The sequence below is a fragment of the Natator depressus genome, chromosome 5 (assembly GCF_965152275.1).
Source record: "Natator depressus isolate rNatDep1 chromosome 5, rNatDep2.hap1, whole genome shotgun sequence".
Lineage (NCBI taxonomy): Eukaryota > Metazoa > Chordata > Testudines > Cheloniidae > Natator > Natator depressus.
Genome location: NC_134238.1, coordinates 59,858,804 through 59,874,674, shown reverse-complemented (window position 1 = coordinate 59,874,674; position 15,871 = coordinate 59,858,804). Strand labels below are relative to the sequence as shown.

Here is a 15,871-nt window from a genome sequence, read left to right as displayed (position 1 = left end):
TCTTCTCGTCCCTTCTGTCATCTGTCTATGTAGCAGCACTGCTGGGCTGAGCCACCTGCCTCTCAGCAGCAGTGGGGACCAGAAGTGATCTTTGCTCCTTATTGAAAGGCCAGATCTGAAGTGCCATGTAGGAGCACAACAGCAATGGCTCTCATCCTGAAGATGCTTTGGACCAGAGATGGTCCAAGCAATGATAGGTGTGGGGGAGAAGAGGAACCATTAGGGTGAGGCGGTCAGCAATTAAGGATGCGTGGGTGGCGATAGCTAGAAAATGAGGAGAGAGAACATGTAGAAGGTGAAGAATAGTTCCCCCCCACACACTTCCTCATTCTCATACATGAGTGTAGGACCAGTGGCTTTGTCCTGCTTAGCTGGTATCTGTAAAGGAGCCACTGTTGGGAACCACCAAGATATCTAATAACATCCAATGGAAGACTCTCAAACAGGCAGGCTCAGCCCTGCCCCTTTGAGTCCTACTGGCTTGAGGTGGCACTTATACACCTTTCATAGCCTCTGTTCTCAGATGAAACTCATTGGCTTAAGGCCCTTCAACTCAAAAGTTGTTCTGCTCCGTTCCAGCAAACAGACCTGTCAACTCAAGCCTCTGAGAAGTATTTCTCTCCTGATGGTGCTTTCCTGTTTCTGCCATAGCCCAGCAATACTCAGATACCTGAAGGAAGTCCCCATTCCCTGCCACTACCTCAGACCCCACTGGCAACGTCAGAAGCAACAGCAAACTCCCTTTGTATGGCCAATGGAATGAGTCGGTCCCCCTACTTGCAGTCTTCCTACCTCTTTCTTCCCCCTCCATTCAGGAAGGCGCTAAAGAAGTACAGTTTCATTTGACCTATTGTGGCCCTTGTGCCATTTTTATAGTCCTTCCTTCACAAGAGGAAGAAAATGTAAAACACCTCGAAAAGAAATCAGGTCAAAGAACCTTCTTGCTTGGTGGAGGGTGAGATTTCCTTCTCCAGATCTTCTGGGGAGGAAACATGCCAGTGAGAAAACAGATTCTTTGAGCCAGTTTTGCTCCTGAAGGTAATTAGTATTCAGAGGGGGCACTTCTCAAAAATCAGGATGTCTAAAGTTAGTTCTTCCTTTTCAATGCATCCTTCTTTCAATCATCCATCCTTCCTCTCCAAGAGTTCCTCACCTAGAAATAATGATCTGAAAGTATTATCCCCCAAGATAATTTTAAAAAGAGTCTGGCTTCCCTCCTCAACAGGGAGTCCATCACAGCTTAGTGAGGTAACCTCCTGATTAAGTTTAATAAAAACTAAGAACAGGGAAATCAGCAATATTATTCACAGACACAATGATCTATGGCACAGATACACAATGAAAATGATACATAAATAGACAATATATGTCAGGAACCACACTCTCTCAGTTAAACTAGATAGAAAATTCTTTACACTTACATCAGAGGAAAAAGTCATATCTGATAAACTTTACTTTTAGTAGATGAGTAATCCATGTCATATAGCAGCCATCCTGTTAGAGTGGAGCTGCTGTTGTAATTTGCCTCCTCATCCAATTGGCTGCCCACTTAACTAACTCAAAACCATGAAACAAAACACTCAAGTTCACCAGGGTACAGAGAAGATCAAGGTTGTGTTGCAGTGCTGAGAGGAATCCAGCAGCAGACTATTTGGATGGGGCAAACAATGTTTTGCCCAATTCCTGTTTGAAATGCCCTATTATTATTTTTATTAATTATTTATATTACGATAGTGCCTGGAAGTCCCATTCAAGATTGAACTCCATTGTGTTCAGCTAAGAGACAACCCCTCCCTAAAAAGATTACCGTCTAAATAGTCGACACACACAAGTATGGGAAGGGAAACTGAGGTACAGAGAGATGAATTGACTTGCCTAAAGCCACACAGCAGTTTTGTGGTAGAGCAAAGGACTCCCAAGTCCTAAATCAGTGCGCTGTCTGCAGTATCATATTACTCTCTCATCCCATGGGGACACTTAGACCTGGGTGCAGTCATGTTTAAGTCTTCTAGATAAGGAGGTGGGTCTTCTCCTTAGCATTCTCAGGAGAAAACAGGGTTAGATTTACTTCTCTTTTCATCTCCTTCTAATCATATCAGTGATGAGCACAGCAGGTAGCTGCATCAGTTGTGGGAGGAAAATAGTAAGTAAGAAGCTCTTAACACTGAATGAGCAATAGCTATCCTTTCAAATTACTGTTGTTCTAGGGTCTTTCTCATGTTGCTTGTCTGACTCATTTCAAGATAAGAAGTCTGAATTTCTAGGTGGGATTCGGGGCAGGGTCCTGCATCCTGGCAGGATCAGGAGGATGTCCGACCAAAATGATTGGACTTGTAGTCCATCTCAGCAGAAGAATAATATTTGCTTTTGACCACTAGTCGAGCCAGGAGGTCATTTGTTTCCTGAGTCTCCTTACAGGGCTGCCCACTGGTTGTTTGTCTTGTTGCTTTTTATAATGTTGGCACCTTGCATTGAGATCTGCTAACCAGGACCCCACTCCCCCCAACCTGTTCGTAGTCCTATTGACTTCCTTGAGATTTTTGCATGGGTGCAGGGTTCTGTGTTCCCAGATTTGACAAAGGACTGGCACCTATATTTAAGACTTTTTAAAATATACATTTTTGTCCCAATATAACTTATTGCAATGATATAACCTACTGCAGTGAAAATATTGCATTAGTAAGAGAAAGTAGTAGAACAAATGTGGGAATTTTATCCTATTTAACATTTTATAATTACTTAAACTGTAACATACCTCTGTGATGCACAGTGTATAGCTGGCATGCTTTTCAGTGTTTGTAGATGGCTTCTGTTGCTCACTATCCCTGCTCAGAATTGGATGGAAATCTGCCTTTTCAAGTGATTTATTCAGTTAAACGGTTCTAGAACAAAATCTGGTCCTGTGGATTTGCTACATTCCTGTAACACATCTTAGGGGAGAATCCATATGGTATTTAGATATCCAGATCAATGGCCTGATTTTTTGGAGCTGCAGAGTATTCAGTGCTCATGCTCACTACCTCTAAAATATCAACCTATTTATTGTAATTAGTGTCTAATCTTAGGCACTCAAGTTAGAAAATGTTGGCCTTTGTCCACAGGAAATTTTTGATCCTTCCTGCCTCAGGCCTTCCTCTACTCAAAGAAAAAAATCTTGACTTCTGGTGATAAGAATAGAGGAAAAGGCCAGTTTTCATCTAGATGAATGGATATATGGCTGGATAGATATGGAAAAAATATTTTTTCCAATGAACACAGTATTGAAACATACAATTAAATGCTTTTTAATCCTTTTAAAAAATGTTATTTGCGTGCCTGATTTTAGTGCCTGATTAGATTTACTGCCTGATTTCAGCCCACAATATGTTTATCGCATTCAGATATAGGGGTCAATAAGTACCTAAATTCACAATATGCTAAAACAGGATAATTACAAATCTGAAAATTATTTGCCATATTAAATGCTTATGAACTGTTTATAGAATAAAAGGTAGAAGGCTTTTCCATTTTTTTCATGAGTGTGTCAGTTTCATGGTAGGTGTTGCATTTATTCCACTGAGCTACTTTTTTGTTATAAATCTTGGGTGAAATCTGGGCTCCATTGAAGTCAATGGTAAAATTACATTGACTTCATTGGGGCCAGAATTTCACCCCTTACAGCTGTAGCTATCAAATGTATAACTTTCTATAAAAAAATTGTAATATGAATAAAACAGTACAATTCTCCTTTACTAATTGGTAGGAAGATTGTCACTGAAGGATCTTTGTGTGAGTTTTGCTATTAAATTTTTTAATAAAACAGTTGAAACAGATGGTGATGTATAATGAGCATAGATTTCCGTCATCATCTGGATAATTGAATTAATAATGTGGTACGGATTTCATTTCACAAGGAAACTGCTTTTTGCTCTTCAATTAAAACAGGAAATAGTCTTGTTTTAAATTCACTGTCCAGTAACCACTTAGACACAACAAAGTATAGCCTCTTGGGAGACCCTGTTTGTAGTTTTCAAAAGACACCTCCCAATTTAAAAACAAACGAGATACAAATTTTGAAGAAATTCTAACGTAATCTTGATATAATATGGAACAATGTTTCCTAGCATGGAGCATCAGTAAAAAAATTTTGTCAACTTCTACCACTCATAATTACATTGAATACTATATTACTGTACAAGAAGCTCTGTTATTCTCAAGTAGCTCCGCTATTCTCAATGCAGTATGTGCTTACACGTAATGCATTATTACTTGATGTAAGTCAGAGTAAGAGTCTGGCCCTCTGAAAACATTTCCTCCAATAATGTGATTCAGTTATTTTGTATTTTCCCATTGGAGTTGTTGGCGGAATTAAATTGATCGTGTGTAATGGCAGCAGAGAGAGTAAATGAGTGATGTAACTCATTCCTATTCAAATATTTTTATACATTAATATGAGGTTGCTGCTGCTGCCACTTAGTTGGTGAATCCCCCTTTATCTTCTTTAATCATTAACAGGAAGTGCTGCTTCATAGATATTAAGGTCAGAAGGGACCATTATGATAATCTAGTCTGACTTCCTGCACAACGCAGGCCACAGAATCTCACCCACCCACTCCTGCAATAAACCTCTCACCTATGTCTGAGCTATTGAAATCCTCAAATCATTGTTTAAAGACTTCAAGGTGCAGAGAATCCTCCAGCAAGTGACCTGTGCCCCATGCTACAGAGGAAGGCGAAAAACCCCCAGGGCTTCTTCCAATCTGCCCTGGAGGAAAATTCCTTCCCGACTCCAAATATGGCAATCACCTGAACCCTGAGCATGTGGGCAAGATTCACCAGCCAGATACCCAGGAAAGAATTCTCTGATCCTACCCCATCTAACATCCCATCACAGGCCATTGGGCCTATTTACCATGAATAGTTAAAGATCAATTAATTGCCAAAATCATGTTATCCCATCATACCATCTCCTCCATAAACTTATCAAGTTTAATCTTGAAGCCAGATAGATCTTTTGCCCCCACTGCTTTCCTTGGAAGTCTATTCCAGAACTTGACTCCTCTGCTGGTTAGAAACCTTCGTCTAATTTCAAGTCTAAACTTCCTGATGGCCAGTTTATATCCATTTGTTCTTGTGTCCACATTGGTACTGAGCTTAAATAATTCCTCTCCCTCTCCGGTATTTATCCCTCTGATATATTTTAGAGAGCAATCATATGTCCCCTCAACCTTCTTTTGGTTAGGCTAAACAAGCCAAGCTCCTTGAGTCTCCTTTCATAAGACAGGTTTTCCATTCCTCGGATCATCCTAGTAGCCCTTCTCTGTACCTGTTCAAGTTTGAATTCATCTTTCTTAAACATGGGAGACCAGAACTGCACACAGTATTCTAGATGTGGTCTCACCAGTGCCTTGTATAACGGTACGAACACCTCCTTATTTCTACTGGAAATACCTCTCCTGATGCATCCCAAGACCGCATTAGCTTTTTTTGATGGCCATATCACATTGGCGGCTCATAGTCATCCTGTGGTCAACCAATACTCCAAGGTTCTTCTTCTCTTCCGTTACTTCTAATTGATGCATCCCCAGCTTATAACAAAAATTCTTGTTATTAATCCCTAAATACATGACCTTACACTTCTCACTATTAAATTTCATCCTATTATTATTACTCCAGCTTACAAGGTCATCCAGATCCTCCTGTATGATATCCCGGTCCTTCTCTAAATTGGCAATACCTCCCAGCTTTTTGTGCCAAGGTCAGTAATAAAAAGATTAAATAAGATTTGGTCCCAAAACCGATCCCTGAGGAACTCCACTGGTAACCTCCCTTCAGCCTGACAGTTCACCTTTCAGTATGACCCGCTATAGTCTCCCTTTTAACCAATTTCTGATCCACCTTTCAATTTTCATATTGATCCCCATCTTTCCCAATTTAACTAACAATTCCCCATGTGGCACCGTATCAAACGCCTTACTGAAATCTAGGTAAGTTAGATCCACTGCGTTTCCTTTGTCTAAAAAAAATCTGGTACTTTCTCAAAAAAGGAGATCAGGTTGGTTTGGCATGATCTACCTTTTGTAAAACCATGCAGTATTTTGTCCCAATTACCATTGTCCTCAATGTCCTTAACTACTTTCTCCTTCAAAATTTTTTTTCAAGACCTTGCATACTACAGATGTCAAACTAACAAGCCTGTAGTTACCTGGATCACTTTTTTTTCCTTTCTTAAAAATAGGAACAATGTTAGCTTCCAGAAGAGTTTTTTCTAACAGCACACATGGTTACATGAGAGGGAAAATGGAGAACTGAATTCAGGGCAATTTTTAGTTAGTCATGCTAGATAGTGTTAGTGGCTGCCAGCAAATGTCACTTTGATCTCTGGGCAATCACAGGCCTAACTGAAGCTATTGAGCATGCTAGCTATCTTTCATTCAGGCCCAATGAAAGAACAATTAAATGCCCCTTGGTTTAGTGATAGCTGAAATAATAGAAGCCACCTCTGAAGGCACTGGAAGGCCTGAGCAACATCTAAGTAAGGAAGAATAAAAAAGAGTTTTCCTGGGACTGATTGCAAGTGAAGGAAAGGGTTGCCCGGTGTTCGGTTTTCAAACGGAATGTCCAGTCGAAAAGGGACTCTAGCGGCTCTGGTCAGCACTGCTGACCAGGTTGATAAAAGTCTGGTCAGTGGGGCAAGCCCCTGCCCCAGCCCTGAGCCCCCTCCTGCAACCAAACTCTCTCTCCTAGACCCCACACCCCCTCTGGTACCCCAAACCCTTGCCCCAGCTTGGAACGCCCTCTGGCACCCAATTCCCTCCCAGAGCCCGCACCTGCACCCTAACTCTCTGCCCCAGTCCAGAGCCCCCTCCCATACCCTGAACCGCTCATCCCTGGCCCCACCCCAGAGCCCACACCCCCACCTGGAGCCCTCCCCACCCTCCTGCACCCCAGCCCAGTGAAAAGGAGCTAGTGAGGGAGGAGGGGTGAATGGAGTGAGTGGGGGTGGGGCCTCAGAGAAAGGGCAGGGCCTCAGTGAAAGGGCTGGACAAGGGTGTTGTTTTCTGCTATTAGAAAGTAGGCAACCCGAGTGAAGGGGCTCAGTGTGGTTCAGCTGTGTGTGTCAGAAGAAGAAAGCATTCAGAAATCTATAATAAAGCCAGCTAAATCAGCTGGTAGCATAGCCATGAGAAGGAGCAGAGATAAAACTCCGTGGAGCACAGCACTAGCTGGAAAACAGACTTGGATTTACAAACAAGGAAACCTGTTGTTCCTACTGTGTTCAGGGAAACAGAACCTATGTAAAAATTTTTTAAAGAAATAGGATTGCATCAAAGAAATAACTGACTTCATCAGTTTTTTCTTGTAATGGCAATCACACAGCAAGGAATGGAATGTTGGTTAGCTGGTTGGACCAAGGGGCAACAATAGTTTTAAAAACAAAAATTGTTGTGCGGGCAGAGGAGTAGTCTGGGTGAGCAAACCAGAAACAGATAGGGGGAATAGGATATGCGCTCATATGCTGGGATAGAAGAGAAAGTAAAGGTGGAAGAAATAGCTCTAATGGGAGCTAAACATAATCACAGAACTGGAAGGGACCTCGAGAGGTCACCTAGTCCAGTCCCCTGCACTCATGCCAGGACTAATTATCTGGCCATTCCTGACAGGTGTTTGTCTAACCTGCTCTTTATAATCTCCAATGATGGATTCCAAAACCTCCCTACGCAATTTATTCCAGTGCTTAACCACCCTGACAGTTAGGAAGTTTTTCCTAATCTCCAACCTAAACTGCCCTTGCTATAATTTAAGTGCATTGCTTCTTATCCTATCCTCAGAGGTTAAGAAAAACAATTTTTCTTCCTCCTCCTTGTAACATCCTTTTACATACTTCAAAACTGTTATATCCCCTCTCAGGCTTCTCTTTTCCAAACTAAACAAACCCTTTTTTTCAAGCTTCCCTCATAGGTCATGTTTTCTTTAATCATTTTTGTTGCTCTCCTCTGGACTGTCTCCAATTTGTCCGCATCATCCTTCCTGAAATGTGGTGCCCAGAACTGGACACAATACTCCAGTTGAGGCCTAATCAGAGTAGAGCAGAAGAATTACTTCTCGTGTCTTGCTTACAACTCCTGCTAATACAGCCCAGAATGATGGTTTGCTTTTTTTTGCAACAGCATTACACTGTTGACACATATTTAGCTTGTGGTTCACTATGACCCCCAGACCCCTTTCTGCAGTACTCCTTCCTCGGCAGTCATTTCCCATTTTGTATGTGTGCAACTGATTGTTCCTTCCTAAATGGAGTACTTTGCATTTGTCCTTAGTGAATTTCATCCTATTTACTTGGGACCATTTCTCCAGTTTGTCTAGATCATTTTGAATTTTAATCCTATCCTCCAAAGCATTTGCAATGCCTCCCAGCTTGGTATCGTCTACAAACTTTATAAGTGTACTCTCTATGCCATTATCTAAATCACTGATGAAGATATTGAACAGAACTGATCCCTACGGGACCCCACTTGTTATGCCCTTCCAGCATGATGGTGAACCACTTATAACTACTCTTTGGGAACGGTTTTCCAACCAGTTTTGCACCCACCTTATAATAGCTCCATTTAGATTGCATTTCCCTAGTTTGTTTGAGGTCATGCAAGACAGTATCAAAAGCTTTACTAAAGTCAGGATATACCATGTCTACCGCTTCCCCTCCTTTCCACAAGGCTTGTTACCCTGTCAAACAAAGCTATCAGGTTAGTTTGACACAATTTGTTTTTGACAAATCATGCTGACTATTACTTATCACCTTATTATCTCCTAGATGTTTGAAAATTCATTGCTTAATAATTCTCCATTATTATTTCTGGGTACAGAAGTTTACGCAGACTGGTCTGTAATTTCCTGGGTTGCCTTTATTTCCCTTTTTATAGGTGGGAACTATATTTGCCCTTTTCCAGTCTTCTGGAATCTCTCCCATCTTCCATGACTTTTCAAAGATAACTGCAAAGAAAATGGCTCAGATATCTCCTCAGTCAGCTCCTTGAGTATTCTAGGATTCATGTAATCAGACCCTGGTGACTTAAAGACATCTAATTTGTCCAAGTAATTTTGAACTTGTTCTTTCCCTATATTAGCCTCTTCTGATCCTATTTCATTTTCACTGGCATTCACTATGTTAGACGTCCAGTCACCACCAACCTTTTTTGATGAAAGACGAAACAAAGAAGTCATTAAGCACCTCTGCCATTTCCACATTTTCTGTTATTATTTCCCCCACCTCATTGAATAACGAGCCTACCCTGTCCTTGGTCTTCCTATTGCTTCTAATGTAGAATGTTTTCTTGTTATCCTTTATGTCTCTAGCTAGTTTGATCTCGTTTTGTGCCTTGGCCTTTCAAATTTACATACTTGGATAATTTGTTTATATTCATCCTTTGTAATTTTACCTATTTTCCACTTTTTGTAGGACTCTTTTTAAGATAATTGAAGATCTCCTGGGTAAGCCAGGGTGGTCTCTTGCCATACTTCCTATCTTTCCTACACAGTGGGATAGTTTCCTCTTGTGCCTTTAATAATGTCTCTCTGGAAAAACTGCCAACTGTCGTCTGTTGGTTTTCCCCTTAGACTTGCTTCTCATGGGATCTTACCTACCAACTCCCTGAGTTTGCTAAAGTCTGCCTTCTTGAAATCCATTGTCTTTATTTTGCTGTTCTCCCTCCTACCATTCCTTATAATCATGAACTCTATCATTTCATGCTCACTTTCACCCAAGCTGCCTTCCACTTTCAAATTCTCAACCAGTTCCTTCCTATTTGTCAAAATCAAATCTAGAACAGCCTCTCCCCTGGTAGCTGTCTCCACTTTCTGAAATACATTCCAAGAATGTATTGGATAACCTGTGCTCTGCTATGTTATTTTCCCAATGGATGTCTGCGTGGTTGAAAGCCCCCATCACCACCAAGTCCTGTGCTTTGGATGATTTTTTTTAGCTGTTTAAGAAAAGCCTCATCCACCTCTTCTTCCTGGTTAGGTGGTCTGTATTAGACCCCTACCACGACATCACCCTGTTTTTTACTCCCTTTTATCCTTACCCAGAGACTTTCAACAAGTTTGAGATGGAAATAGGAGACAATCTTGGCCCAAGTGTGTATATTTTTAATATACAAGGCAACACCATCTCCCTTTTTTCCTTGCCCGTCCTTCCTGAGCAAGCTGTACCCTTCTATACCAATACTCCAGTCATGTGTATGATCCCACCAGGTCTCTGTGATGTCAACTATGCCATAGTTGTGTTTGTTTATTAGCATTTTGAGTTCTTCCTGCTTATCCCCCATACTTCTCGCATTAGTATACAGACATCTAAGATACTGATTTGATTCCTGCCCCTTCCCGAGTTCTGTCTTGTCTCTTCTTTATCCCGGCTATAACAGCCCATGCTCCCCCCAAATTCCAAACTTTCTCCCAGGTCGCCATGTTCTTGACTTACCTGTGGGCTTTGCTTACCTGCCCCCTTCGAACCTAGTTTAAAGTCCTCCGCACTAGGTTCTCCAGTCTGTATCCATATATGTTCTTCCCCTTCCTCAATAGGTGGACCCCCATCTCTGCTTAGCAGAGCTTCTTCCTGGAACAGCATCCCATGGTCAAGGAAGCCAAAGCCCTCCTGGCAACACCATCTTAGCAGCAAGGCATTCACCTCCAGGATGCATCTCTCTCTGCTTGGGCCCCTACCCTTGGCCGGAAGGATCGAAGAGAACACCACCTGCACTCCGAACTCCTCCACCCGTACTCCTTTTGGATTATCTCAGAACATGGATAAAAATGAGAGATTACCTTAAAAATTCTGTATAAGAGAAAAAAATACATCTTTAGGATATTAGGTGTTATCTCTTTTTGGTATAGTACATTGTGTGGGTCTGACCAGTCTATGAAAGTTATGGATACCTGGAATAGTTAATAAAACAAAATCCTTTTCTCCCCTTAGGCCTCTGTAGAAAATGCTTTTCATTAAGTATGGGAGATGCTGGTGCTCAGCACCTTTGAAAATCAGGACACCTTTTAGGTGCCTAAACAAGGATTTTGGAGCTTTATTTTAGGTACCTATTTTTTAAAATATTGGCCCAGGTAGAGGGTGGACACATTCCAAATTCAAGGTTTTATAGCTCTCTGATAGCCTTTTTGTCTCTCAAAAAAGATACTAGAGTTTTATTGTTCATTTCACTGTGGTTGTCTAACTTTTTTCTTTTTTGTATTAAACTTTAATTGGTGTCAGCATTCATTTAAGGAAAGACCCCTTTTTGTGGGTGCTAATCTTTACTGGAGTTATTTCAAAGACCACATTTTACTATTTGATGCAAGTGTTGGGGCTGTCTTGAGACTTGGAAAATTGTCAAAATCAAAATAACTACAGTTAACAAGATTTCTGTCTTTATATAAAAGTACATGGAATTCTCTAACAGGTTTAATAAGCATTTGCATGGTTAGTATTGTTCAGTACTTAATTCCAGAATAAGAAAGTGACCATGTCTACTTCTATGTTTGTACAGTGTCTAGCACAGAACTTTGATCCTCATTGGGACTCCTGAATGCTTCCAAAACATACATAAATAATATTAATAATAGTTAGGAAAGTACATAATGCATAATATATAATTTATGGAATAGAAATATTTTTTGCCTTTTCATAGTGCCTTTTATCTCAGGATCTGAAAATAGTTTACAAATATTCATTAAGCTTCACAATGCATGCATTTGAAAGAAATAAATATTCGAAGGGTAATCTTGTGGAGTTGAGCTGAATAAGAAGGAGAACGAAGGACTCAGGAAAGGAGGTAAATGGAGATTCGTAAGATGAGCAAGAAGGATCTGAGGCAAACTGTGGCAGACAACACCGGCATATAATGTATCTACAAAAAAGTAGTCTGTAATTCTATTTGGTATTCCGTGTTATGGATACATCAGTAAAGCTCCCCATGTGTAGTTCATGACATCATCTGAATCTCTCAGTGAAATTAGTCTGAGTGCCATAACCTGATGCAAGTGTGTGTGTCACAATTCAGGGTGATTGTGCCTGTATTTCCTCTGTGGTCCAACAAGGGCACCCTCTCATGCTTCCAGCCAGTGCCTTTTTGGGTGGAAACTTGCATCTCACTCCTTTCTGACCACGCTATTTCCAGGCTGCACAGTTCCCTGCATTCACTATATTATTCCCAGCAGAGAGAAGCTGCTCCTGCATACCTGCTTGCTTTCTCTTTAGAGATGGTTAACTGGTGTACTTGCTACAGTTATAAGTTATCACACAGTTCTATCTATGTAAGCCTATTTTATTCTTAAGGTAAAAGTACTACAGAAAAAACATATTAATAATAAAATAAACTTATTAGCATGCATATAGGTTATCAGGCACCATCTCAACTCTAACATGAGGTCTGGCAGGAGCAGTCCTTTAACACCTTATGCACAAGGTTTCTTTTGTGGTGACAAGTTCATCAGAGCTTCCGCTCAGAACAAGCACCCATTCTAATGAGTCTCAGTAGGTCAAATCCTTCCAATCCTCCCCTAAGGATTAGGACCATCCATGGACCAGAAGTCCTGCCCATTTGCTGGGTCATGCAGAAGGCTCTGAGCCAGTTTAAAAAACAGGCTATTTATCCCCAAATCCTTTATTTGTCTGTTGGTCCCTGGAGAATCTAGTGTGAGTTAAAATATAGATATGAACCTCTCCAGGAGCATATCTTCAAAGGGGTGATAACAGAGGAAGTACAGTAGCATCCCTCTCCTACTAGAGAGGGCACATACAATGATGCATTAACACCTATATAATTGTATTTTAATACAGTGTACCCCAAAGACATTAACCTTGTTTTGATAGGGTTTCACTTTATTTAGTTAAGTTTATCTTAATTCCACGAGGTTTGTTCAGGATATTGTCAGTCTGTCACAGTATGGCAGTCTCATCAATGCCAGTTGGAGTTACAAGCATGGGTTGGGAACAGTGTATAGCTTTGTTGTGAAGAGGTGGGTATATATTCTTTTAATCTGTGCTATTATTTAGAAAATCATTGCAGCATTTGATTGGATATAATGCAAAAGTTAAAAGCATACTTGTCACTATGTTGCTCCTGATTCTCTGCAGCCTTGTAAATGACAACATAAGGTGCAAGGCAGTGGAATTCTAACCTTAGAATTCAGAGGATATGACTCGCTAAATTAGGATTTTAAGATTGTAAAATAGCTTAAGAAAATTTTAGCAGTGTACTCATTAAAAATGTTCCTTGTAGACTTGACTTCACAGAGAAATTTTCAATTGAGGAAAAACCCTTTTTACCCCTCTCCTAAATCTGTGTGGATTGTTCAGCCTGGTTGCTCAGGCTGTGTACTGGTGTCAGAAAAGGAAATGATTAGAAAAAGGAAAAGGATTAGAAAACATGAAAAATGACAAGCAAAATCTGTGGGGGGTTTTTGTTGTTTTTATAATAAATACTTTTTCTCATGTTTGCCTTTGTGTGTTGGTGGTTCTTCCTGTGAGATGGAATTCTAACAGTCATAAATTTAATCTCAGCCAGAGTAGCATATGCTGTTATCTCCTTGCTGCTCTGTTGGCTTGCTATAGTAATTACCAGTGAGGCCCTTTTACTGGTGTATCTGTCTGCTGTATCCACTGATGTAGCTGTCACAATAATAATTGTGATGGGATCCTTCTGGTGACAGGATGAGTTAACGTCAATCTATTGTAAATATTCCTTTTATGAGTGCATGTAATACCATATAATTTTTTGATTGTCACTAACACACATCCAAAAACGCAATAACCACAGCAGTTCTCAGCTAGTAAGCATCACCCAAAAGAGGGTACGTGAGGAAACATCCAGTGGTTCACACCCACTAGTTAAGAGCAGCACAATTGCCTTGGTCACTAAGATACAGTGGGATCCCATATAGGGAAGAAAGGGAGTGCGTCACTTCTGCTGCTGCTTCCACCCCTGCCTTGCCTTGTCACACCCAATCTTCAGAAATCCTCTACCCACAGATTCAGAGCCAGTCATTGGCCATCTACCCTCAAATGGCTGCTGTTCTTAGAGTTTGACTTCACACAGGTTTAAAAACAAATCAAAACTGTTCTCAATGAATGTGAATCCTTTACTCAAACTCAAACCTTTTCTTTCTGTAGTTCATTCTGCAAAGCAAGACTTTACAGGAAGTTTCACACCATCACACAGACTGTCTTGAATTTATTTTAAAAATGAACCACTTTTTTTTGATCATTCTAATTTTAGGCATTTACTTTACCCACAATACTCTCCTTCTCTAGTTCTTAAATCTCAATAGTACTTTTGAAAATTGAGTTTTTTTAATCTTACTATCCACCTTACTAACCGATATGAAAAACAGATTACTACTTGTGTAGACTGGACAATGATGCTCTGTGTAACTGAAGCTAATGTACCAGCAGGCATTTATTTATTTATTTTATTTATATTCCCAAAGAGCCTAGGAGACTTCATCGTGAACCAGGACCCCAATGTGCTAGTGTAAGCAGGGGAACAGTCCCGCTCTTGTGGGAAACTTTCCTGGCTTCTGCACTATCCCAGTGAAGTGGGCTAGCGAAAGGATCTGAGTCCTCGCTCCCACTTTCTTTACCCAGTGGCCTCCCTCTCCTTGAGGACTCCCTTCCACTCTCCTGTCTGGCAGAGTCCTCGTAAGCCCAACAAGGCTGGGCCCAGGATTCCTGGGGGGCTCGACCCCCAACCCTGCTGTGGTCACCTAGGACAGGGGCTAGGGCGTCCCCACTCCGGGGTACTCTCTCTGCACTGGGCACTTCTCTGACCCACTGACCATTACATACAAGTTAAAGCAAATGCAAGTTATTTAATCAACCATTAATTTTAAAAAGAATAAAAAATGGGAAAGGTTAAAGGAAACACATCAACTTGCTCTGTGGCAGGGAACATCACAAACAGCATCTCTGGAACGTCAGGGCAGTTCACAGTCTGTTCCTTGTAAGTCCCCGGCCTTCTTCTCAGGCCCTGGCTGTGCTGCAGGGATGCTGTGGGTTGGACACTTGATCTGGTGGTGGCCACACACTCTCAGGCTCTAAGTGGTAGGACCCTTCTTCCCAGTGTCGCCCCCACTCTGTCGGGGTTATGATCCAGACCTGGCCTGCAGAGCCTCTTGGCTGAGGAGTCTCCCTGTGCTGGGCCAGGGTCCCCTTCGCTCTCCCCACCTGCTCACCACATTCAGCTCCAGACTGCTCCAGCCCCAGCTGCACCACTCTGTCTCTGCACTGCTGCTGCTGCTCTGCCTCCAGCTCCCTGGGCTGCTTCTTTGGCCCCTCTGGCTCTGGTTGCTGCAGCTCTCCTCTGAGGGCAAGTCTGCTCTCTCTGGGCTGTGCCTCTGGCTTTGGGGCTGCAGCTCTGCTCCCAGGACAGGATCTGCTCTTTCTGGGCTGCTTTTCTGGTCCCTCTGGATCTGGCCCAGCTCTGCTCCCCAGCTTAGCTTGGGCCCCTGCTTTCTCCTTAGCTTGGCCCCACTCTGTCTGATGCAGGCAAATCCAGCTCACACGGAGGACGGGACCTCCCTGGCCTCCTGACTCCCTGATTAGCCTGCCCACCCTGTCATTCAGGCTGACCTGGAGCATTGGCCTCTCCCCATTGTTCCTGGGGACTGTCAGTCTCAGGGTCCTGATTTCCCATAGACCCTTCCCTTTTAGTATTGGGAGCTAGCCAACCAAAACACCCCCACTGATGTTAGTAAGGGGGCAACAGTCCCTTTACACTAGGGACTGCATAAACACCAAACAAAAAGATGGTCCCTGACCCAAAATGCTTACAATGTAAGTATGAGAGAAAAGATGGATATAATCAGAGAGGCATTCAAGAAAACAATGAGATGATATTGCTGG

General features: G+C 41.8%; 1 protein-coding gene across 4 annotated transcripts in view; it reads left to right on the top strand.

Moving 5' to 3' along the window:
* Positions 1–15,871, top strand: part of MCTP1 (multiple C2 and transmembrane domain containing 1) — a 448,799-nt gene that overhangs the window by 181,139 nt on the left and 251,789 nt on the right. The gene's annotated exons all lie outside the window — the stretch shown is intronic.